The 26675-nt window shown below is 45.3% G+C and overlaps 1 protein-coding gene and 1 long non-coding RNA gene across 2 annotated transcripts in view; both read right to left on the minus strand.

The window, feature by feature from the left end:
* LOC109410096 (TBC1 domain family member 16) overlaps positions 1 to 9372 on the minus strand; it is a 36900-nt gene extending 27528 nt beyond the window's left edge. Inside the window, exon 1 of the mRNA XM_019683631.3 lies at positions 8796 to 9372. The gene's annotated coding sequence lies outside the window, so the exon portion shown is untranslated. The remainder of the gene's footprint in view (positions 1 to 8795) is intronic.
* Positions 9373 to 19311: 9939 nt separating this feature from the next.
* LOC109410112 (uncharacterized) lies at positions 19312 to 20333 on the minus strand. The gene is made up of 2 exons (XR_002130125.3): positions 19665 to 20333; positions 19312 to 19586 (listed from the first exon to the last, which is right to left on the minus strand). It is a non-coding gene; the product is annotated as an uncharacterized LOC109410112 (long non-coding RNA).
* Between the last annotated feature and the right edge of the window lie 6342 nt (positions 20334 to 26675).

Consider the following 26675-nt stretch of genomic DNA (forward strand, 5'->3'; position numbering starts at 1 on the left):
AAACAACCTAATTTTGGGTAACTAGTTTATTCGATATACTCAGCTTTGAGTAAAATCGACCCAAAAATTAGGTAATTTGATTTCTCCGTGTACGGCTTCAGCAGGGTGGTTACTTGGGTAGTGTGGGATTATTGGTTTTGGGACTGAGGGGGTCGTCGTTGATAAGGCCGACATCATTGAGTGCTCATTGTTGGCGGTTGTGTTGGTGACGATTTCTTCAACTTTATAAACTCATTTATACCACGCACAAATTTTGGGAAGAGGGACTGCTTTGTAATGCAAGAGAGGGATTTAAACTCTGCGTTACGGGTTGGGTGAGGTCATGCAGATAGAAGCAACCCAGGTGACCGTGCGGCTCGGGTCGTGATGGATGCATGAGTGCAGTGTGTGTGGGGTACGCTACCCTGTGGGTGCAGTTGAGTCTGGGTTGGAGTGGAAAGAGACCCTTCTCTATACCCTAGATCGGTTTCGGTTGTACGAGCGGGGTAGTGTTTGTCTTATTTGTGACGTTTTGTGCGTGATTTGCGGTCCGAGCTGAGTGGTTACTTGGGAAGTATTGTGCTCTGCAATCTACATTTTGGTTTTAGGGTGAAACTATGGCTGGACTGTGCCTCGGATTTGTTGGGCGCAGGACGGGAGAGCTGGTGGCGGTTTGTGCTGGAGGGTTTGCTCGATTGGTTATTCACTGGTGGTGGCCAGTCGATCGACTGTTCGCGCAGCCTGTCATTTGGTTCTTGGAGTTTGTGCTCTCGAGGTTCGGGGCGTTGCTTCATTGTATCTTCGCTTTAATACTAATTTTCCTTGTTTGATTAATTGACTATTATGTACAGGCGCTTAACTCATTCTATTTCATAGATTGCCAGATTTAAGGGTAATGGTTCAATACGGTGTTAGCAATCAGAGTGGATTAGAACGAGTTGGCGCCTACAATACACCAACACTAACACACATACACCAATACTTACACGCACACATGCACCTACAACTAGCTGTAAAAGACCAGTGGGCGGGACAATGGTGCCTACCTAACAGTTGTAGGTGGGGTGTTTGGCTTAGCTACATGACTTGGTCCGGCAAGCCCATAAACATCAATTGGTAGACGTATTGCCTAGTGAAAAGACAACGCAGATGGGCGAAAGCCAGGGGATGCGTTGATAATACCAGATAATAGCAGCAGCAGCAGAATAGCAGAAGAACCATCATTACGGGCCTTCTCAATGCATTTTTTTTTTTCAAATATCTCAACAAAACCAGTAGCAACAAACGTTGAGCAAACGATTGTCTTAATTACTGTTTACTGCATTCGATTTTATGGTATGGCAAGCTTTGCCATATGAAGGATCGAATGACCTGAAAAAATAAATTAGTTTAAATTAAATGAGGGGCCCAGATGCAAAAGGGTGTAAGTGACCATTTTGTCGATTTTGAGCTGAGCGTATCAAAAAATTCTTCAGATTTCAAGCTTTCAGGAACTTTTTTACGTTTGTTTTTACGATAATTAGAAAAAATACAATAAATCGGAGGAAATATAGTCGATTTTGTAACTCCATACATTTTGTATGGGATGAAAAATTGGTGGAAAACTTCAAACCTCATTTCATGAGTTTTTTGTCACTTACACCCCTTTGCTTCTAACCCCCTCAAATGTGTTCAGAAAAGCTTATAATATGCTATATTATGAAAGAAGTTGGTAAACATCATTAGAACAGTTGATTTTATTTGATACACAAAATGTATTTATAATTTCTGAAACAGTCTATATTGTACCAACCTTTGTTATATAAACGCCCGCGTTTACCGCTGCGATACCACCAAAGGCTACAGGAAGGAACGCTGCCCAAGTAACATTTTTTTAGCCATGTAGCCTAGAAGAGGTTTTTACAACCAACCAAAACCAAAATAAAAGAGATTAGGTTTTATGACGATTCTCAAGGAAGTCTAGTTCTGTGCTCCAGTTCCAATACGAAAAGTTACTGGACCGATCGAGAATCGCATTCGTTACCCTCAACATGGTCATGCTGTTTATTGCTTTAATATTTGTTAAATAAAAGAAACTAATGCAAAATGTGGGCTTCGTGGCCGAGCGGTTAGCGGCGTCAGTCGTCTAGGCGTTTCGTAAGCCTCGGAGTGCGGGTTCGATTCCCGCTCCAGTCGGGGAAAACTTTTCGTCAAACGAAAAACTCTCCATTGGGCCACTGGGTGTTATGTGTGTTGTCCGTTGTCTCGTGTTTGTAATGTTCAGTCTGTGCAGCCTTGTGGGCGGACAATCGACCGGCGGAACCAGACTAGGGGAAAATACGGGAAAATCCGGAGCAAATAAAAACGTGCCACGATCGCGTACAGTTACAACGTGTTTTTTTTTATTATCTGTCTCAGCGCAACTACAACTGTCAAAGGTACAATGTATTTATGTTGTTTCTCTCAGGGGTGGATTCGCGTATGCGCCTAGCGTAACATCCGAAAAGGGCGCAACACTCCTCCTCGCGAATTCAACTCTTTCTCTCCTCGTCCTTGATCGGCAGGGTTGCCAATCCCATCGCGGTTGCGAACTTCTTGACCTTGGTTGACCCAAGCGGCTTGGTCAAGATATCCGCAATCATGCTCTCCGAAGCACAATACTGCAGCTCGATGTCACCAGATGTGCAGCGGCTCCTGGTGTAGTGGAACCGCGTGTCTATATGTTTAGACCTCTTTTTCTGCTGGTCCAACGCAACGAAATCCAGGCAGCTCCTGTTGTCTTCAAAGATGATTGTCGGTTGTCGTTGGATCTCGTTCAGCTCCGTCAGTAAGCGGCGTAGCCAAACAGCCTCTTGCGTAGCCTCTGAGAGGGCTACATATTCGGCCTCCATGGTCGACATGGCCACACAACTCTGCTTCCGGCTGACCCAAGTCACTGTTGCTCCTCCAAGACTAAACATGTAGCCGGTACACGACTTGCGATCACTACTATCCCCCGCCCAATCGGCATCGGAGTATGCTGACAGCAGTAGATCACAATCTCTCCTCCCAAGCGTCAATCCGTAGTCAATCGTATTGATCAAATAGCGAACAATCCGTCGCGCCTCGGTCCAGTCGGTCACCGACGGGCAACTGACTTTCCGGCTTAGGATTCCAACCGCCGCTGCGATGTCCGGACGGCTATGGACGGACAGGTACAGCAGGCAACCGATTAACTTGTGGTACTCTTCGTTGTTCTCCAGTTTCGGGCTATTCTCAGTCACTTTGTAGTACCCCGGGTCCATGGGATACTTGGACCCCTTTGAGTTCTCCAGGCCAAATCGGGTCACTACTCGTTTGGTGTAGGCACTTTGGGAAATCACGAAGAATCCATCCTCGTTCTTCCGTACACGAATACCTAGGAAACTCCTGATATCTCCAAGCCTTGTTATCTGCAGTCGCTCCTGCAAAGCCTGCTCGACGTACTCAATTTCCTCCTCCTGTGCGCAAACCAGCAGCAAATCGTCCACGTAGACGAGCAGAAACATCCACCCATTCTTCGCATCACGCTTCCGGTACAGGCACGAATCGGAACTACACTGCTCGAATCCCAGCTGTTTCAAGATGTCCGTGAGCGTCCTGTGCCACACACGTGCGGCTTGCTTCAAGCCGTAAATGCTCCGCTTTAATCTGCACACTTTCTTCTCATTTCCGGGCGACGCGTACCCCGGCGGTTGGCGCATATACACCACCTCGTCCAGCTTGCCGTACAGGTACGCGGATTTTATATCCAGGTGTTTTATGAACATCCGCCGATGGCCCGCGACTGTCAACGACACTCGGAAGGTAGAGCACATCGCCACTGGAGCAAACACTTCTTCAAAGTCAGACCCGAATCGCTGGCTGCAGCCTTGCGCCACGAGTCTCGCCTTCATCCGTTCAACCTTCCCGTCTGCATCCAGTTTCCGTTTGTACACCCACTTGCTTCCGACGATGTTCGTAGCAGGCGGTGGGTCCACAAGCTCCCAAGTATCATTCGACACCAATGAATCGTACTCGGCATCCATGGCTGCTTGCCACTCGTCTTTCTCCGCACAACTGATCGCTTGCTCGTACGAAGTTGGCTCGTCATCCACCATTGCCATGCCAACGAAATAGTCACTGAACCGCGCTGGTAGTACACCTCTCGTGGAGCGATGTGCAACCTCTCGCCGGGTTCCATCCTCCGGAACAGGAACATTCTCTTCATCGTAGTACAGTTCCTCAGCTGATTCATATCCGTTTAGCTCTTCTTCTTCGTCAGCTTCTTCCGGATCAACTGCAGGCGCTACCGGAACTGGCAGTGGCTCCAACTCGACGATCGATTCTGTTGCTTCCAGCTCCTGCTCGGTTACCCGTTCACTGTCCATTCGCCAGTCTTCGAGGAACTTCACATCGCGACTGATGGTGATCCGTCCCGAGGCCGTATCCAACAGCCGATAGGCCTTGTGCTCGTTGGAGTAGCCTACGAACACCAACTTACGTGCCTTGGGCTCCATCTTCCTACGCGTCTCAGCTGGAATGCGCACCCACGCGTCACAGCCAAAAATTCGGAAGTGCTCATACGACGGAAGTTTTCCATACCACTTCTCATATGGGCTCATTCCGACGGATCTGGATGGTACTCGATTCTGGATGTAGGTTGCGGTCAGAATCGCCTCACCCCAATACTTTTGGTCCAGCTTCGCCTCTAACAGCATACAGAGCGCCATCTCCTTCAAATACCGGTTTCGCCTCTCTACAACACCATTCTGCTGTGGTGAGTAGGGCGCGCTGAATTGACTCACTATGCCTTCTGCCCGCAAGTAGTTCTGCAAATCCTTACCGATGAATTCTCCGCCGCCGTCTGACTGCAGCACCTTGGGTGTTTTTCCAATCTGCGTCCGACAGAAGCTGATGAAGTCCTTAATCTTCGCTGCGGCCTCCGACTTCTTCCTCAGAAGGTACACGAACGCCATCCGTGTATGGTCATCAACCAAACAAAGGAAGTACTGATTTCCGCTCGGCGTGCGTGTCATCGGGCCACTGAGGTCGGCGTGTACGATGTCCAACTTCTCCTTCGAACCTCTATCCACACTCTTCGGAAAGGGCGCGCGTGCCATTTTCCCCTCCAGGCAACATTGGCACACGGTACGCACACCGCAGTCCACTAGCTTCATCCCGTCTGCCTGCTTACCTGTGTGGATCGCTCGAACCACGTCCGGATCTCGGTGCCCTAGCCGCCGGTGCCACGTATGTAGGCAATGAGACGTGTGCGCCGTCTGGACACTAATCATCGCTTGTTCCGGAACGCACAGTCGATAAAGGCTACCGTGCCGTTCGCCTACCGCACATACTCCCCCGTTGCGCTTTCGAATCTCGCATCGATCCCCACTGAACACAACGTCAAAGTTTTTCTTGGCAAGGATACTCACCGAAACCAGTCCACTGGTAAGACTCGGGACATACAGCACCTCGCTCAGCTCGATGGAGACCGCATCACCACAATCGTTCACGCCAACGATGGTTCCGTGGCCGGTTCCGGCCACTTCGGCCCGCTCGCCGTCGGCCAACATCACGCTCGTCCCTCCGGTCTTGTCCAGTTCGGTGAAAAACTTTCGGTTCCCCGTCATATGCCGAGAAGCGCCACTATCGATGAACCAACTCGATGGCTCAGCTTGTCCCACCATCCACGCCAGCGGTCCCTCGGAAACTGCTTGCGCTTGCTTGGCTTTCGGTTCATCCGGTTTCTTCTTCGTCGGCTTCGATGCTGATTCGGCAGCTGCAACATTTGGACAATCTTTCTTCAAGTGTCCCGGCTGTTTACACTGGAAGCACGAGCGCGTCTCTGTTGGTTTACTTCCAGCACCGGTGGATTTGCCGCCTCCGCGGCGACGACGGTGGTCCACTCGCAACGCATGTCCGCTACTCGAAGTGCTTCCTCCACTGCGCTCCCGGCGTTTTTCTGCCTCCGCCAACAGCTTCGACTTGACCAGTTGAATCGTCAACTCATTCCGTGGCCGCTGTTCCAACGCCGTCGCCAGGTAGTCGTAGGAGTCTGACAAGGAACACAACAGCATTGCCACTTGTAGTTTTTCCGGGATTGGGTCGCCGACATCCGCGATCCGTTGCACCAGATCCGAAAACGATTGCAAGTGGTGCTCCATATCGTCGCTCTCCTTCAGCTCCAGGTGCGTCAACTTTTTCAAGAGGTATACCTCCGACCCCTTGTCGTGGTAATTTTTCAAGGCGTCCCAAGCCTCCTTCGCCGTCGCACAATTCCGCACCATGCTGGTCTGGTCGTCCTCGATGCAGAGCCCGATTGTCGCCCGAGCTTTGGCATCCGCTTTCGACCACGCATCCGTTACTGGGTTCACCGGGGGCTGGGAGATCACATGCCAAGTCTCCTCTCGGATCAGGAGCATCTCCATTTTAAACCGCCACGATTGATAGTTGTGGTTGTTTAATTTCTGCAAGGCAAATCTCTGGGAATCCGCCATTTTGCTTCTTGCGAGAATCTGCCGGCCGCTGCTCGACGCCACAAACGACCGACCGAAAACGAACCGTACCGTAACTTTTTCGCGTAACCGAACCGATTTCCACTACCGCGGACTAGCTGGTGCCCATAACCTGTGGGCGGACAATCGACCGGCGGAACCAGACTAGGGGAAAATACGGGAAAATCCGGAGCAAATAAAAACGTGCCACGATCGCGTACAGTTACAACGTGTTTTTTTTATTATCTGTCTCAGCGCAACTACAACTGTCAAAGGTACAATGTATTTATGTTGTTTCTCTCAGGGGTGGATTCGCGTATGCGCCTAGCGTAACATCCGAAAAGGGCGCAACAAGCCTCTGGCTGAAGACGGTGTAGTGTCTTTTTTTTAAATCACGAAAAGTATATTCGGCAGTACCCAAGTAACCACTAAGCCGTAAAAATTGGCACCAAGTTGGTTCTATATTCATATGAAGAACAGTGCCAACAGAGCTTTTCAGAACTACATCCTATAATAGATCTACTAAAAAGCCACTTTTGGCGAAATATTCGGCTGATATACGGCCAGCTTCAATCTGCGTACCGAGTCTCTGGTGAAAGAGCTGTCAAAAGTGGGTTAAGGAAAAAGAAAAAAAAAAGTTATTTATCTTCTTTATGTTTTGCTCCGGATGCCTTTCCATCGAAGTCTTTTTTTTTCTTAGATTTTTACGGCCTGCTGATCCAGATTCGAACTGATAATCTTCGGGCTTGCTGTTTTCAAGTTTATTTCGTCACGTTTTCCATCTGATCCATTGATGCAGCGTGAGATCGGTTAGCTCAGTACCGTATTTGAGGAAAAGGAGGCAACAAGTTGGGACAGCATTGATGTTCCGAACCGAAATGTTTAGAATGATCCGATGGTCGGATGTGGAATCGGGCACAAAGTGGCCGCATACGAAATGTATGAAATGGTCGGGGAAATGGTTTTATGGATGGCGGTTCTGCGGGAGATGCAGCTAGGGAAGTTTGGAAGGTTGACGAGGTTTTATAACAGGAGGAATCAAAATGCGGCTCGTCGACTACTTTTGGTATTCATCTGTAGGTAAAAGTTCGGGTAAACCGATTACAGCTGCACAGGTAAATATCTGATGCATTCGTAATAGATGATCGAGGAAGCAGCTGTACATTAATTTGTTGTTTATAGTGGCGAGATGACGATAATCATCCAACACCCAATCTATCGTACAAAAGTTCCGATGATATTTCATTGTTCTCTGACGGTTCAGTTTTGTTTTGCTTCAAATCAGCTCTGATTGATATAAACGTCATGTACGCCAAGCCTTTTAACAGCACTGTCAGGCTTCTAATTCGGCTCACAGGCTCTGGATTTGCAAGCACTACAGTGCAGCGTAATATACTAATATACGGCTTATTTTAGTGCTTACAATTTATAATGCCTGTGAGCGTTTGAAAATCACATACAGAGCCTAATGACACGGAGAAGCTGCTGAATGACCATTAGACCGCTTACGACAGTGCTTAGTGGTTACCTGGGTAAGGTCATATCTAAATCGGAAAATAACAAACATGAAACGAGCTCACCAGTTACTAATCCATTTCTGCACTCATCTGCAGTACATGCATTAAAGAACACTAATGAAGAATTTGCGCAATCCATAGCTACTCAATAAATTTCCCTACAGACATTTCCTTCGTATTACATACAACTCGATATATTCGACATAGCAGCTTGATTGAACCAAAACAATCAGCAACGAGCCGTGTGAATAGCAAAACAAATGCCAACAGCATGCCGATGCGCGTAAAATCGATACGATAAATACGACACGATGACATCGAACGGTTCCAAGGAAAAGACTTTTCCCACCAATCAACCCTCAAGCCAAGGTCGGTAGAGTGGGAGAAATTTTCAAGATTATGAACTGATAGGTTGCTTATGACATTCTTCGAAGTTTTTCGCTATTGATGTAATGGATAGCATGAACATTGACTTTTTCAAGTCAATCAACTTTAATCATTTCTGGAATCATTCTTCTCAGAAATTGGTAAGAAGCGAAAACTTTTTTGTGTGGGTGGAGAGAAGAAATTTTGCACTTGCATATAACGTATACTGTTGACAACATTTGAGTACCAGGAAAAGAAAAAAAATAATCCTATATGTTTAATCATATATGTAAATTTCCTCAAAAATGCTTAGGTAGTTTCAACTCAATTTAGTCGAGGATACTTGGATAAAGAATCAAGTAGACTACCGGTACTACACTTAAAGAAAATCATCAGTTTTACTTAGCAAAAGTATTACTATTGCTAAAGATTTCTACACACTTTTTCTCGCTTCACTTACCTTATGGTCAGGTGTTCCGTTGATTAATCCAAACGTTTTGGCAAATATATAGAAAATTTACAACTTGTAGGATGATTGTTGCTTGCAAATTTACAGTTTTAAGCTCTGCAATTCACCACAATTTTCACACTGGTAAGTTGGTTATAGTAGAAACAACAATAATGGCTGGTAGGTATGAAAACTACACTCAGGACTTATGTGGCCTTTGCTCGCTGAAATAATTTCAATCTCGTTTGCATTTCCTCTTTTTCACATTCTTGTAGCACTTGGTGGTCTTTGCTGCGTAATCAACCTTCAAATACACCTCTTTGAAACACAATACAGATGATCAATCTCCAATTGGCAAGTTATCAAAACTACAGTCCGTTTTCGCTCACGCGATTATTGATTAATTTTTCATGTTCACTTTCGTCACTTTGCATCCTCCTAGAATAGGTATCGTCACGACGGAGGCTGATGCGAACGGCAGCGAGTGGGACATCAAATTGTGCAGATGATTACTCTATTCAGTCTGCCACTGCCAAATGTATCCCGGACCTGCTTATGACATTTGACCGCAACAAATGGTACCGCGCATGCTTCGAAACTTGCCGATGAAAATGTCAAAGGATGATGATAGGTATGTTCTGATTTTCAAATGATTTCATTGTTTTGGATACCTCAGTTGTCGCTACGATTCCATGACCTTCACAGATGAAAATCAAAAGATCTTGAATATCTCCAAAATATGCACATATTTTACAGTACATTTTGTTATGAAACAGGACAGTGTCAGTTAAAAATTGAAACAGAAATTGTTCAAGGAATTGAAATGAAATACTTCATTCATCCAACGCTACAAGAATTGTAGAGTTTTCTGATACATATCTCCAGAGAACCTTACAATGCTCGCCAGCTCACCCGTCGCGTCGCATGACACCTCCCAGAGCGATGTTGAAGTGTAGGCATGAAAATTCGTCACCTTATCACAGTCCCCAGATTGATCTGAATGAACTAGAAAGTCCACCCGAAACCCCCGAAACCCTTACGCAGTTTTGCACACCATCCATCGTTGCTTTAATTAGTCTAGTCAGCTTCCCAGGAAAGCCGTTTTCGTCCATGATTCTCCATAGCCTTGAGCGGTCGATACTACCGCTTTGAAGTCGATGAACAGGTGATGCATTGGGACCTGGTGTTCACGGCATTTCTGGAGCATTTGCCGTAGGGTGAAGATCTGGTCCGTTGTCGATCGGCCGTCGATGAAGCCGGCTTGATAACTTCCCACGAACTCATTCGTTTTAGGTGACAGACGACAGATGTTGCAGCAGCATTCAAAATAGTAATCGCTCTGAAGTTCTCATATTTCAAATGGTCGCCTTTTTTTTGTGAATGGGACAGATTACCCCTTCATTTCTGACTATCATCCGGTGCAGACTTTGCTGGGCCCATCTTGATGAGTACAGCTGCGATACCATTCTTACCAGCTGCTTTGTTGATTTAGAGCTGATGAATGGCATCCTTAACTTCCCTCAGCGTTCATTTCCATCCTCCGCGGCACTAGCAACGTCGCTTCCTCCGTTGTCGTGGTCTCCCGTGCCTACGTTCTCCACGTCATTCAGGTGCTGATCGAAGTGCTGCTTACACCTTTCGATCACCTCCGTCCGTCCGGCAAAAGTCCTCCGTCCTTATCCCTTCACATTTCGGATCGCGGCACGAAGCCGTTGCGGAATGCGTTGAGTTTCTGATAGAACTTCCGTGTTTCTTGGGAACGGCACCGCAGTTCCATTTCTTCGCACTTCACTTCTTCCAGACTGCACCTTTTCTCCTGAAAGAGGAAACAGCAACGCTTTTTTTTTGTAACGTTCCACGTTCTGTCGAGTCCCTTCCTGTAGCCGCCCGCACTGCGTTCTTCTCCAAACACGTTCTGCACTCTTCGTCGAACCATTCGTTCCATAGATTCCGTTCCACGTACCCGATGGTGCTCTTAGCTGCGTCGTTGATGGCTGCTCTCACTGTATTCCAGCAGTCCTCTAGAGGGGCCTCATCGAGCTCGCCCTAGTCTGGCAATGCGGGCTTGAAATTCTGCGCGACAACTGGTTGTTTTAGTCGCATTAGATTGTACCGTGGTGGTTGCCGGTACCGTACATTGTTGATGACGGAGAGTTTTGGGCACAGTTTGACCATCACTAGATAGTGGTCGGAGTCGACGTTGGCGCCACGATAAGTCCTGACGTCGATAATGTCGGAGAAGTACCGTCCGTCAATCAGGTGTAACGATAAAGGAAGCTGTGTTGGAAAAAAGTGCTACGTATGGCCATATTTTTGGAGGCGGCGAAATCAATCAGTCGTAGGCTATTCTCGTTCATCTGCTGGTGGGCGCTGAACTTTCCAATCGTTCGTTGGTCTGAGTTCCTCCTTCTGGCTTCCATTTTCCATTTTTTATGGCTGGCTCTTAGGGCCTGATACCAACGCCCTTTTCAGGACGACCATAGTGCACAGTAGAGCATAGAGTCCTTCTCTGGCACTCGGACGTTGATCAGCCGCCTCTAACATGAGGATCAGACGCTTTTGTGAGCCGCTCCTCCTGGAGAACAGACGTTAGGGTTTGTAGAAGCAAACCCCCCTGCCCTGTCAGCCTACGACTAAAGTTCCCACCGGGGTTGGTTACCCGATCTTCCCTAAGGTTGCTCGTAGTTTCCAGTCAGTACAACGCGGAATCAGAGATAGGAGTTGCTAGGCAGAGGCTAGTGAATCATAATGGGATTTGAATTGCGCAACATACCCAGCATTTACCGTGCCCTGATAGATGATATGACTCGACTACCTACAAACGTTCGTACCATGGATCTTGCCCAATAGATACCCTGCGATTTTACGATGCCGAACCTGCATCGCATTCCAGTATATACAATTCACTATAACTTTCATTTACAACATTATATTACCTCTGCCAGTATTGCGGAGATTCCACCTGTTTAGACTCCTGCGCGAAAATTAGTTGCGTGGATTTTTCTTGCGTGGGTCCACAGATATAAAACCAGACCGCGTCCTGGTGAATATTTTACGCTGTGTTGTTAGGTACACATTTGGTGATAGTTTTGCATTGTAAACAAACATTCATAACGCACCTACGCTGAAAATGAGCCTAATCTTTTATTTGCGTCGGAATCTATAAATCTTCACAACGGGCAATAATTCTACCTAGCTACCATTGCCGCCACCTATACTCCAACACTCTTGCTTAGCGTCGCGACGTTTATATTACGATCATCTTTTTTGGCTCCTAGCACTCTTCTGCTTCTAGGCGAAGGCGAGTTCCGTATTCCTCCTAGCTCTCTAGTTCCTCTTGACTACTGAGCTCCTCTTGCCAGCAAGCTTCTTCGCAACAGAACTACTTGATGCTACCATGATGCTGCTGACTCTACACTTTTTTCGTCACCAAATATCTTCAGCCATCCAGCTTCTATCGTCCGTTGATCAGCCAACAATTGGGTTGTTTAATGAATAAAATATTGCTATTTTCTATAGCCTAATCGAAAGAGCTCATTTTTCTGAGTAATACGTGATTTTATTTGATTCCAATACCTTTGTTTTGATGGTCAAATTAACAAAACAGTTTCAATTTTCGTGGATAGAATGACAGTTCAATCGATAAAATGACAGTTCGACCCGAACAAAAAAATTTCCCCATACAAACTTTAAATGCACTTTAAAAATAGTTCCCGGACTCCAAAAATTATGAAATTTTGGATTTAGACTAATTTTGGGGCGGAAAATTCGGTTATTAAATATATAATAATGCGGGTACCCCTAAAGAACCATATTATCCAGTTGACCCATGTCGCCTGTCGTTCCAGCGTATACTATTTTCCAAAAATATTGCAAAAAAACTAGGAATGTGTAATGTCTGAGACATAACCGCAATGTTGACGTAGGACTAATTTTTAACGCATAATAAAGAATTTGGGGCTCACAGATGAAGTAAACGTGTATCTATTCAGCAAAAATAACGGCCAGAGTAAAATAACTATATGCTAAAGACTCGAAATCTGGCGATTGTTGCTGGTAATGATGATTCCCGTATCATGACGATGATGCTGCCGAGCAATGCCTTTAAAGTTGAAGGATTCGTCATTGAAATAATCGTCATCATTGAAAATTCGAAAGCAGTTTTCTCGTACAAAGCTGAAATTTCCGCAGTGAAAATGTATTCACTGTATTGCGGCTGAAGATTGGAGTACAGTGAACTTATTTTCACTGCAGAAATTTCAGTTTAGAATGAGAAAACTGCTTTCGAACTTTCAATGATGACGATTATGTCAATGACGAATCCTTCAACCTTAAAGCGCATTTGACAGGTATCCTACTCGATTGGAATGACATTGACAGTAAATTTGGAATTTCAAATGCCAAATATACAGCGGTGTATATTTAGTATAAAAATTAAACTTTATCGATAAACTAAACTATAAAAATTAGAATTAGTTGAATTTTTAGAAATAATTGAATAATGCTCCAAATAACTCTTTCGGAAGCTTTGGGGCCCTTAAAAGAACCATTTTGATATAATTCATTGCCACCCATGCCGCCACCACCGATTGATCCGAAAAGAATCGAGGCTTCATTGGACAGAGGGCGGTGCCACCCGCTTGCTCATCCGTTGAAGCGGATCTTTTTTGGGATCTTGCTGCTGCTGCCGCTTACAATCCATGAAAGAATCGGGGCCCCGGCAAACGAAAAGTGACGTCAATCGAATTTTTGTTTGCCGAGGCGGATTTTTCTTTGGATGTTGCTTCCGCTGCTGCCTCCACTGCCGATGGATCCGAAAAGAATCGAGGCTTCATTGGACAGAGGGCGGTGCCACCCGCTTGCTCATCCGTTGAAGCGGATCTTTTTTGGGATCTTGCTGCTGCTGCCACCGACAATCCATGAAAGAATCGGGGCCCCGGCAAACAAAAAGTGACGCCAATCGAATTTTCGTTTGCCGAGGCGGATTTTTCTTTGGATCTTGCTTCCGCTGCTGCCTCCACTGCCGATGGATCCGAAAAGAATCGAGGCTTCATTGGACAGAGGGCGGTGCCACCCGCTTGCTCATCCGTTGAAGCGGATCTTTTTTGGGATCTTGCTGCTGCTGCCGCTTACAATCCATGAAAGAATCGGGGCCCCGGCAAACGAAAAGTGACGTCAATCGAATTTTCGTTTGCCGAGGCGGATTTTTCGTTGGATGTTGCTTCCGCTGCTGCCTCCACTGCCGATGGATCCGAAAAGAATCGAGGCTTCATTGGACAGAGGGCGGTGCCACCCGCTTGCTCATCCGTTGAAGCGGATCTTTTTTGGGATCTTGCTGCTGCTGCCACCGACAATCCATGAAAGAATCGGGGCCCCGGCAAACAAAAAGTGACGCCAATCGAATTTTCGTTTGCCGAGGCGGATTTTTCTTTGGATCTTGCTTCCGCTGCTGCCTCCACTGCCGATGGATCCGAAAAGAATCGAGGCTTCATTGGACAGAGGGCGGTGCCACCCGCTTGCTCATCCGTTGAAGCGGATCTTTTTTGGGATCTTGCTGCTGCTGCCACCGACAATCCATGAAAGAATCGGGGCCCCGGCAAACAAAAAGTGACGCCAATCGAATTTTCGTTTGCCGAGGCGGATTTTTCTTTGGATGTTGCTTCCGCTACTGCCTCCACTGCCGATGGATCCGAAAAGAATCGAGGCTTCATTGGACAGAGGGCGGTGCCACCCGCTTGCTCATCCGTTGAAGCGGATCTTTTTTGGGATCTTGCTGCTGCTGCCACCGACAATCCATGAAAGAATCGGGGCCCCGGCAAACAAAAAGTGACGCCAATCGAATTTTCGTTTGCCGAGGCGGATTTTTCTTTGGATCTTGCTTCCGCTGCTGCCTCCACTGCCGATGGATCCGAAAAGAATCGAGGCTTCATTGGACAGAGGGCGGTGCCACCCGCTTGCTCATCCGTTGAAGCGGATCTTTTTTGGGATCTTGCTGCCGCTCGGTGATGTCCGTCCGCTGCTGTGTGTGCCGATGAAATGATCGAAATGAGTGTGTGCACCACTTATATAAGTTTCGTCGTGTCGCCTCACAGAACTATGCTTGATTGTGATTGGTTGGGTTAAGACTGATCTCGAGCTTTTACTAATTTTCAGCTCCAGCCTCAGTCAAGGCACATCATTCAATTGAGCCCCAGCTAGGAAGCATAAATTTGTGGTGTTGTAGGTTTAAAGCTTTTACCATAGTTGATGACGTCAAACCCGACATCAACCTATCATTCACCTATTTTGATTTTAGCCACCAAACCTAACATAGACCCAATAGTTGATCGATGTTGGTCCAACAGTGGCCCAACATTCGATAAAAATTGACCCGACTTTAACCCGACATTCGACATTTTTTCAGTCTGGCGGAATCCAGAAAGAAATCAGAGGGAACAGCTTTTATACCCCTAGATTAGCAGATGCAGCTCCTCCCATTCGGCTGGCTTTCCAGAATATTTCATTTGCATGGCCCGCCCCGCCTGCTTCAGACGCTTCAAACGATTAATCAACCCAGAAATGAAAAAAATAATCATTAAGCGTTAAAGTAAACAAAATATTGGATGATTTAGATCATTTTAATTCGAAAATTGTTAGAGTTAAACAATGTTTTACGGAAAATGATTCTGATAGGGTAATGCGTTGCTGAATTCTGGGTGGAACCATTAGTGGCCGGAATTCAATCATTCATTTTTCGGGTGAACCACACTTTTCTCGATTGATGGAGTAAAATTATCTGATTTACAACTCTTGAAGAATCATTTTTTGGTGATCCTGATAAGGACCGTTTGATAAAGTAACGATTTCAGGAAGAAAATGGCATGAAACCGCCTTGCCACGCAATGCGTGTTGGTTTTCTCCGTGCTAATCCTGCAGGATGCCACCGAAAATTGGTAGGCCGCTTTCTGCCGTGGATAAGATTCATGACGCTATCAGCACGATAGCCGAGAGTCGCTGATGGGTAGTGCTCAGGTGTGGAGGTGACATCCACCCTGCTTGACTGATCCAACGAAAATGACGAAAGAAATCAGAGGGAGCAGCTTTTATGCCCTAGATTAGCAGATGAAGCTCCTCCCATTCGGCTGGCTTTTCAGTATATTTTATTTGCATGACCCGCCCCGCATGCACCAGACGCTTGAAACGGTTAATCAACCGAGAAATGAGAAAATTTCCATTTAACGAATAAAGTAATCAAAATATTGTAAGGTTAAGATCATTTTAACTCGAACAACGTTATAATTTATCGATGTTTCACGAAAAATGGTTCGGATAGGGTTGATAAATTCCGGATGGAACCATTAGTGGCCGGCATCATCATTCTTGCGGGGCCACCAAGCATTCAATCTTTCACTTTTCGGTTGCACCACACTTTTACCGATCCATGATGGAATGAAATAATTATCTGATTCACAACTCTTGATGAATAATTTTCTATGGTCCTGAAAAGAACCGATTGAATATTGAAAGATTTTAGACAAAAAATGACATGAATTTATCATGCCACGCAATGCGTGTTGGATTCCTCCGTGCTGAATGCTGAACGCCGTCGAAAATTGGCCCGCCGCTTGTTGCCCTGGATGTTCCTGATGCTATCATCAATGCGCCACCGCCAATCAATCGGCGAAAGGACCGAGCCCCGAAGACAGCGACGCAACTCGCAAATTCGTATGTCGCTGATCTTTCTGTGGATTTTGCTGCCTCTGCCACCACCGCCGAGCAATCGATGAAACGTATTCTTTCCTTCGTCTGCCGCGTTAGACGGTTAGAAGGCGAATGTGCAACAGCACCCTTGCCGACAACCACCGACGCCGAGCCAACACGGCCGTCAAAGAATAATGAGCGAAAACGCAAACGAAAAAAGTGGGCAGCTCTCGTTCGATGCGTTCACCTCGAGACGACAAAGGCAAATGAGGGAAGATGCGAAGAAGCAGTAGCTTTTATATTCGACGGGAGCATCCAAAATGTGCTCCAAAATGTGCTCGATCGTGATTGGCTGGAATAAACATGGGTTCACTTTTCCCAATTTTTCAATAGTTTGTTATTGAAAAACAGCAAATATTATTATTGGACATAATTGGTGTAAAGATTTGCAATCTATTGGTGCCAAAATTTTGAAAATTCAACAAGAAATGGCTGAGCTATTAACGCTCAAAATCTCCACTTTAAACGTAACGCGGCTGATTTCTGAAAATTTAGAATGACACCCGGTATAGAAAAGAGAGACGTAGTCCTACGTCAAAAATCGTTTGTTCATTATTTCTGTACTGTAACTACGTGACTTATGCAGTTGATCCTTCTCCAAGTCGATACGTGACCGACACCTCTCGTACCAGAAGGTCTGAAGCTATTTGAACTTTCAGCGCTACTGTCGTGCGGGGTGTCATTGGGCCAAAGTGGGGTGACATTGGGCCACTATTACGTACATTTAGCATACGACGGGAATGCATATTATGTGCTAGACTACTAGAATACATAATTCTAAGATACTTTGCATCTACAGTTGGATTCTTTGACTTATATTGAATTTGTGGGTTCGATGGACCAATGTTACCCCCTAGGCCCAATGTCACCCCGAACGACGGTACCTATATTCCAGCAGTTTTACGACAGGCTCAGGGATATTCATAGAACATGGGACTACTAAGCTACACATGGCTGCACAGAACCAACCCACTTCTTGGCATGGCACAATGGCACTAATGGCACTAATGCCAATGACCTTGTTGCATTTGTATATCCGTGTGATAGGTACGAAGATACTTTATGCCCAAGGAAGTCATGGAAATTTCCATTACCAAAAGTTCCTGGCGTCAGTTGCAGCCAATCTATCCGCTTAAGGACCCCGTTTTGTGACACCGCGGTCGTTACCTGCAGTGGAAAATGCTGCTGGCCTCATAGCCTGTTGAACTGGCCGTCGATGACCGTTTCATATCCACAAGGGGGTAAGGACGCAGTAGCCATCTTTCATAAACCGATTTTTTTAGCTAGTTCGTTTATTTATTTATTTACGCGTTCAACGCTTTACGGAGCCGAGATTCATTTTTTTTGTATTCAATTGCTTTCTTATATCAAGGTTAGGGGCTGCTCATAAACCACGTAGACCAAAATTTGGCCATCTCAGACCCCCCCCTCCCCCCTCGTAGAATTTTGTCCATACAAAAATTTTGAAATTTGTATGGAGCGTAGACTTCGGCCAGACCGCCCCCCCCCCCCCTCCCCCCATAAAGTCTACGTGGTTTATGAACGGCCCCTTAATACTGGTCACATAATTTTTAAGGAAAGGCATGGTCAGGATAAGGTTTCAGGGTTTGCTGTAGCACATCCGGGAGGTATTTCATAAACCTATAGACCACTACTGATTCCTCAATCAGCTTGAACTTTCAACGTACCTATATTCCAACGTTGAAAATAAACTTTACACACTTAGAATAAATTACAGTATTCGGTGAAAAAATCACCGAAACTGATCTGTAAACAAGCAAACTACAGTATTACGGCGAAATCGTTGAAATTGCAGGAGAAAATCGGTGAAATCTAAGAAATCACCGAAGAACCAGTGGAATCAGACAAATTTACAGGAGACCTGAGAATATTTTACCGAATCGTGATGGGACTATTTTACTGTACTACTGTAAAATGCGTTTGACAGCCACGCTGGCAGCTTTGAGCATCAGTTCTATTAGAATTTGTGCATCATCTTCAAGGAAGACTCTCTTGTATAGTGCCAGCAAGTGTGGTTCCTGATCAGAAGGTCATGTATTCAATCCCATCATCGACGTTTTTTTATGAAAATATTCTTTTTTTGTGCTCGCATAAAATCGCCGTAAATTTGTCAAATTTACCGTACGTTCAGTGATATTGAGAACTCATTTGTAAACAAAAAAAACCGAACGTTCTGCGATTTTTACGGTAAATTTGTAAAAAGTACCGAACGTTCTGGTAATTTTGACAGATGCATTTTCCTGAGATTTACAGTACGTTCGGTGGTTTGAAAAATCACCGAACTTTTTACCGTACGTTTAGCTGTTGAGATTACGGTAAAATTTTACCGTATTCCGTCATTTTTTCTAAGTGTGTACCTATTCCAACAGCTGTTAACAGATTTACGACACCCACAAGTGGTAATAATTATTTTGCATGTATATAGAGGTAGGCGTGAGTATACTGTCTATGCCGACTATGCCCAAGAAAATCAAGGATATTTCCATGACGAAAAGATCCTGGACCGACCGAGAATAGAACCAGTCACTCTCAAAATGGTCTCGCTGAATACCCTCGCGTTAACCGCTACAGCTGTATGGGCCTTGTAACTTATTTTAATATTATATAGATTTCTTCATCCTTGATTCTCGGTGCTATTTTTGCACACCCCTATAGATTAGATAATGAATACAAAATGACAACAAGCTCCACCCTACTTCCGTCAACATAACACTGATTTCTCAGCACAAGGACATATTTCGACTTTCAAATATTATGAGCTAAATCATATGTTTTAGTTAAAATTTATTTTTTCACATCTTCAACATATTCTAATTATAAAATAAGCTCTGGCACATCTTGTTAGGAAGCAATAAAAATACCATTTTAGCATTAATCGCAAGTATCACTTAATTTCTATCCATGGATGACATCGTATATAATCTAACACGAAATGTATTATAAACTGACTCCGGTCCGGTCCGGTACGACCGACCACTTTGTGCTGCATTTGCACCGAAACCTTGGTCATGGTGTATCACTGGCTAATCATCCGACCAAACTCTGCGAATGTATAAAGTATAAAATTATCACAGTTTTGCACTAAAAGTCCGCCGATGCAACCGAGATAAGCACACTCACTTGTTATCGTATTCATTATTAGGAAAACACCTTTGACGATAATGTAGACTGTGGCCGCCGGAAGTTTCACCAAAATTGTAAGCTGGTCGACCAGGGATCGGACTGGACGGGTCACCACTTCCATCATGGTTGGCTTTCACGTGTGCGTTAGCGTCTCAGTATAGAACTAAACAACTACGATATCCCGGCTTCGGATGCGGGACTGTGTTTGAACTTGAACGATACGCGAGGCAGTGGCAATTGACTAACTATGTCATACCTACTGTGAGCAGCGAGCTAGTCAGCGAGCAGTCTTATTTGACACTGGATAAAATGGAATCAATCAGGCGAACGGTGATTGCCCTCACCGTAAAAGGTTTTTTGATAGGCGAGATAAGCGATAATGCGAGAGCTGAGCTCAACCTGGAAGGAAGCTGATATCGAACTAAACGGTAATCTTACTTTTTCGAGATTTGGCAGTAATGTATTGCGCTGCAAAATTATTGCTATGTTCGTTGAAGGTAATGGATTGGTAATCAACTAAAAGCATGCGATATATTTTTGGAATGTCATGACTTATATTCATTTTTTTTGACTTTATCGATAACGACAGGTTGAATTGCTTTATTACTTTTATTCTGAGAATTCTGGCCGTTTTTTTTTTCGACAGTTATTTTTATTTTCTTTTATCAATACAATTTTTATTACGATTTTAATTGGATTGCTTAAGGATCCAATTAAACTGATGCAAATTTAAAAAGAAAACCCCAGATATTGCTTTTGTTTTAGGTTCACAATTTTTTTTTTGTTTGTTCACAAATTTTGAAACGTCAAAACCAGGCAATTTCATTAGCCCATAGAAACACGCTGATGATTTTTCAAGATCGAATATTAAAGTTTATGCCAGGGTATATTCAGGTGCGTTACCCTCGGTAACCCACAGTAATCTTCCGAAACTCCTGAAAACCCCTATGTAACTCCTTTATAACGTCTTTGAAATCCACCGAGAATCCTCTGAAACTTCCTGAAATGCATCCGAAATCCCCTCAAAATCCTCTCGAACCCCATCTAATGCCCCTGAAACCCCCTAAAACGCCTATGAAACCTTCCTGAAATGCCCTTAGAGGCCCTTTTGAAACCTTTCCACATTTACCATGGCTTGATTTTTTATGCGGCTTTTTTCTCTAAAGTGTCCAAAATTCGATACCCATTCGTTATGCATCCCACATCAAATGTTTGAAGTCTTTGAAACCAATTTGTCTATCTTTAAGCATGTGTATATGCTAAGGTACACCGGGGCAAGTTGAAACAGGTGGAGCAAGATGAAACGCGAAGTTTTGACACAGATTTCAATACTATTTGGAAATTTATTCTTCGCTAAAAGATTGTTTGATTAAAAAACTATTTGTTAAATATGGCAATCAAATTATTTACCCTCATTAGAAAACATCATGTTAACCCGCTGTTTCATCTTACCCACCCGTTTCAACTTGCCCCGGTGTACCTTACTGATTACAAAACATGATTTTTGCCCACGTTTGGTTTTCGACCGTACCATTTCCATATGGAGTAGGGAAGTGGAAGGGCTGCAAAACGGTGAGTCGATAAGGAGAGCGTCCAATATAGCTCTGGTCCTCACAAGTTCCTACCTCATGCTTCCAAAGGTCAAGCGATGACAAAGACCGCCAGCTAAGAGTTGTGTGCTTAGCTGGTAGTGCAGCCTGGGCACTGTTGTCCTTCTGACTTCAGCTAGATTGAGGAGGTACGATCCGAGTGTCTGTTCACCAAGGAGGTGCGGCTCAAACAGCGTCTGCTCTGACATACAGCGGCTGAGTAAGAAACGCTGCACCACGCCCAGCTAGATCCAAGGTGGTAGCCCCATCAGCGTGGTCGTCCCAGTGTTGGTTGGGACGTTAAACAGAACTGGCACGATGGCCCTTCGGCGAGACAGGAGTGTTGGCGTAGGCCCAATAAGCCACCCGTAAAAATCCCCATTGCGAATAACATAGGAGAAAATACGACTCGATACAATCGGCAAAGACCCACTCGACGAAATAAGTACTACGATTGAAAACACAAGTCACTAGGTTTCGCAGGATGTGACAGGATAATCTACGACGAACTACATCCCCGCAACTTCGACATCGTGGCGTTGCAGGATCTTTGTTGGACTGGACAGAAAGTGTGGAAAAGCGGGCATCGAGCGGCTACCTTCTACCAAAGCTGTGGCATCACCAATGAACTGGGAACAGGATTTATAGTGTTGGACAAGATATGCGACAACGTGTGATCGGGTGGCAGCCGATCAACGCAAGGATGTGCATGTTGAGAGTTAAGGGCCGTTTCTTCAAATAGCATCATCAACGTCCACTGCCCACACGAAGGGAGACCCGATGACGAGAAAGAAGCGTTCTACGCGCAGTTAGAGCAAACATACGATGGTTGCTCGCCACGTGACGTGAAAATCGTTGTCGGCGACATGAACGCGCAGGTTGGAAGGGAGGAAATGTACAGGACCGGTAATCGGGCGAAACAGCCTGCACGCCGTATCGAATGATAACGGCCAGCGGTGCGTAAACTTTGCAGCCTCCCGTGGTATGGTAGTCCGAAGCACCTTCTTCCCCCGCAAAGATATCCACAAAGTCACCTGGAGATCACCCGACCACCAAACAAAAAACCAAATCGACCACGTTCTAATCGACGATAAATTCTTCTCGGATATAACCAATGTCCGCACATACCGCAGTGCAAATATAGATTCGGATTACTACTTAGTCGCTGTATGCATGCGCTCAAAATTTTCGACAGTTATCACCACGCGTCGAAGTCGAACGCCGCGGCTCAATATCGATCAACTTCGTAACGTAGAAGTGGCTCAAGACTACGCGCAGCAGTTAGCAGTGGCCCTACCAACGGAAGAGCAGCTTGGCGGAGCTACACTTGAAGATTGCTGGAGGGAAATCCGATCCGCCATAGGTAGTACCTCGACTACAGCACTAGGCTTCGTGACTCCGAATCACAGAAACGACTGGTACGACGGCGAAGGTGAACAGTTGAAAAAAGAGAAGAATGCAACATGGGCGCGAATGCTGCAACACCGTACGAGAGCGAATGAGGCACGTTACAGACAGGCGCGGAACAGGCAGAACTCAGTCTTCTGTATGAAGAAGCGCCAGCAGGAAATACGAGATCGCGAAGCGATGGAAGAGCTGTACCGCGCTAAGGACACACGAGAGTTCTACGAGAAGCTGAACCGCTCGCGCAGAGGCTTTGTGCCACAAGCCGACAAGTGCCGAGATAATCGCGGGAATATTCTCACGAGCGAGCGTGAGGTGGTCGAGAGGTGGCGACAGCATTACGATGAGCACCTCAATGGCGACGTTGCAAGTACCGAAGGTGGCGTGGTAACAGATCTTGGAGTATGTGTACAGGACGAAAGACTTCCGGCACCTGACCTCCAAGAGATTGAGGAGGAGGTTAGCCGGTTGAAAAACAACAAAGCCGGTAGAGCAGATCAACTACCAAGCGAGCTTCTAAAATACGGCGGAGAAGCATTGGTGAGAGCACTACACTGGGTCATTACCAAGATTTGGGAGGAGGAAGTATTACCGGAGGAATGGATGGAAGGTATCGTGTGTCCTATCTACAAAAAGGGCGACAAGTTGGATTTCGGGAACTACCGCGCGATCACACTACTGAGCGCTGCCTGCAAGATACTCTCTCAAATGTTATGTCGCCGTCTATCACTGATTGCAAGAGAATTCGTGTGGCAATATCAGGCTGGATGCATGGGTGAACGCGCTACAACGGACCAGATGTTCGCCATCCGCCAGGTGTTGCAGAAATGCCGTGAATACAACGTGCCCACACATCACTTGTTCATCGATTTCAAATCAGCGTATGATACAATCGATCGAGAACAGCTATGGCAGATTATGCACGAATACGGATTCCCGGATAAACTGATACGATTGATCAAGGCGACGATGGATCGAGTGATGTGCGTAGTTCGAGTATCAGGGACACTCTCGAGTCCCTTCGAATCTCGCAGAGGGTTACGGCAAGGTGATGGTCTTTCGTGCTTGCTGTTCAACATTGCTTTAGATGGTGTAATAGGGAGAGCGGGGATAAACACGAGTGGGACAATTTTCACGAAGTATGTTCAGCTGCTTGATTTCGCTGATGATATTGATATTATAGCTCGTAAATTTGAGACGATGGCGGAAACGTACATCCGACTAAAGAGTGAAGCCAGGCGAATCGGATTAGTCATTAATGTGTCGAAGACAAAGTACATGATGGCAAAGGGCTCCAGGGAGGAATCACCGCGCCCGCCACCCCGAATTTCTATCGACGGTGATGAAATCGAGGCGGTTGAAGAATTCGTGTACTTGAGCGCACTGGTGACCGCCGATAACGACACCAGCAGAGAAATTCAGAGGCGCATTGTGGCAGGAAATCGTGCTTACTTTGGACTCCGCAGAACTCTACGATCGAATAAAGTTCGCCGTAACACGAAGTTAACTGTCTACAAAACGCTGACCGGTAGTCCTCTATGGGCACGAAACATGGACCCTACGTGTAGAGGACCAACGCGCTCTTGGAGTTTTCGAACGGAAGGTGTTGCGTACCATCTACGGCGGAGTGCAGATGGAAGACGGGATTTGAAGAAGGCGAATGAACCACGAGCTGCATCAGCTGCTAAGAGAACCAACCATCGTCCACACCGCGAAAATCGGGAGTCTACGGTGGACGGGTCACGTCATCAGGATGTCGGATAGCAACCCGACTAAAATAGTTCTCGAGAGTCATCCGACCGATACAAGAAGATGTGGTGCGGAGCGAGCCAGGTGGGTCAACCAAGTGGAGGACGATCTGCGGACCCTACGCAGAGTGCGGAACTGTAGACACGCAGCCATGGACCGAGTAGACTGGAGACGACTCCTACGTACAGCAGAGGGCACTTGGGCCTTAGTCTGACCGAAGCTTTTATCCCTCCTTTGGCATTAGGATCATTTTTACCCAAACCGTACACTGCGTCAGCGAGCTGCTTCTAACATAATGCAAAGGGAATGTTAAATGAATGTCTTTATTATGCAGAGATTGATAATGGAATAAAAAATCAGTAACGGTTGCACGGTTTGCTATTCCAACATCTTTTACCTCTGGGACTTGAATGACTCCCTTGCCTATAGACGCATATAACTGAACCTGATTCCACTATAGTAGCATATGGTTTGATTCTTTTCGATATTGTTTGTGTTCTGTAAAGTCAAAGCATTTCCACAAAACAGAAACCTGTAGGCAAAGCGCACCAGATATTTTTACTATTTTTCATCATCAATGAGTACCGCGCCGATCAATTCAGCAATCTGCACATGTTGAATGCAATAATACTTTGTGGATGTTAATTAGAACTAGGCAAATATGTTCAGTAGCCGGGGCCCGTGGCGTAGTTGGTCACACGTTCGCTTCATATGCGGATGGTCATGGGTTTGATTCCCAGCCCCGGCACTTGCAATTTTTCGTCAGTTGCTTTTCCCCCGAGAGCAACTGACACTGACCCTCTTCTGAGCCCCATGGCTCAAACGAACCCGGATACCTGGACATCGGCGAACTGCTACTCATAATGGACCCCCAATCGGACTGGAAAGGAACAACTGCCATCCATCATCAACCTTGTGCTCATCATTCTACTAGGTATAAAGTAGAAAAAGTGAAAGCAGCAGAAAGGCAACCAGTTCGATAAAGTAGAATAGAATCTAGGCACTGTTCAAAAAATGTAAGTGCAGCTGTCAATTGAAATTGCTCACGTAGTGCCCCAGTGGACAATAGAGCTGTAAATTAGGTTAAGTGATTAAGAATAAAAAAAAAATATGTTCAGTAAAAAAAATCAATTCAAACCCCTTGTAGAAATTATGGGGTCTCCAGTTAGCCTCCAGTGGTTAAGGCTATGGATCGCCAATTCGGAGACAACGGGTTCGATTCCCGTTCCGGTCGGGAAAATTTTCTCGACTCCCTGGGCATAGTGTATCATTGTACATGCCACACAATGTACAAATTCATGCAATGGCAGGCAAAGAAAGCCCTTCAATTAATAACTGTAGAAGTGCTCAAAGAACACTAAGTTGAAGAGAGGCAGCCCAAGTTCCAATGCGAACGTCAAGCCATAAAAAAGAAGAGAAGAAGTAGATATTATTTGATGGCTTATACTTACACCAACTTTCCCATCCAATATGCATGAACTAAATATTAGAATTTGTAAACTGATAAAATATTTCTGAGTTGTGTACATACCATCTTGTCGTCTGCTTCGCATTTTTCCAATGATAGTCCTCGGTATTTGACATTGTGAGCCATCACTTCTGGTAATTGTCCTGTCTCCGATGAGCCGCCAGTACCGAAAAGGTCCCCTTGATTTGCAAACATTGTTGGCTGGGTTCGGTTGTGTATACTCGGAGTGATGGTGGTGTAAAATAGACAAAGAGAAAAGGTATTATTAATACGTTATGGTGATACTTTCACAACGATTTCTAGCAATAGTTATTTAGAAAGTTATAGACTAGGTGAAATTTTGTGTGTTCAAACGAAATGAACTTTTTTTTTCGAAATTAGGATTTTTCGATATTTAATGCAATCTAGAGCAACGGCACACAATAAACTTTTATAAAACACTTTTTGCTCTGTTCATAAACACAACATATCTGAATATATTCACAGAAAACAACACAAACTCGAGAGGTAACTTCTCTAGCCACTCGACCATATATTATTCTCTTACAGTATGACCCATAAAAAATGCGGCAGTTTTCGAAGTCATCGTTCCCCTACTTCGAACTGATTAACCTAGCATGTATCTATTGGATAGTATAGTAGAGCCACTAATCTGATAATGGCAAAGGAACATTGACTGATTTCATGCACATACCTTTGGGAATATAACGTTGAACATATGGATGTCGAAATCGTCCACGCGCCAGAGGCCGTTTTTAAGGATATAATTTTCTTTCAATTGCTTTCAATCACATTCAA

The sequence above is a fragment of the Aedes albopictus genome, chromosome 3 (genome assembly GCF_035046485.1).
Source record: "Aedes albopictus strain Foshan chromosome 3, AalbF5, whole genome shotgun sequence".
Lineage (NCBI taxonomy): Eukaryota > Metazoa > Arthropoda > Insecta > Diptera > Culicidae > Aedes > Aedes albopictus.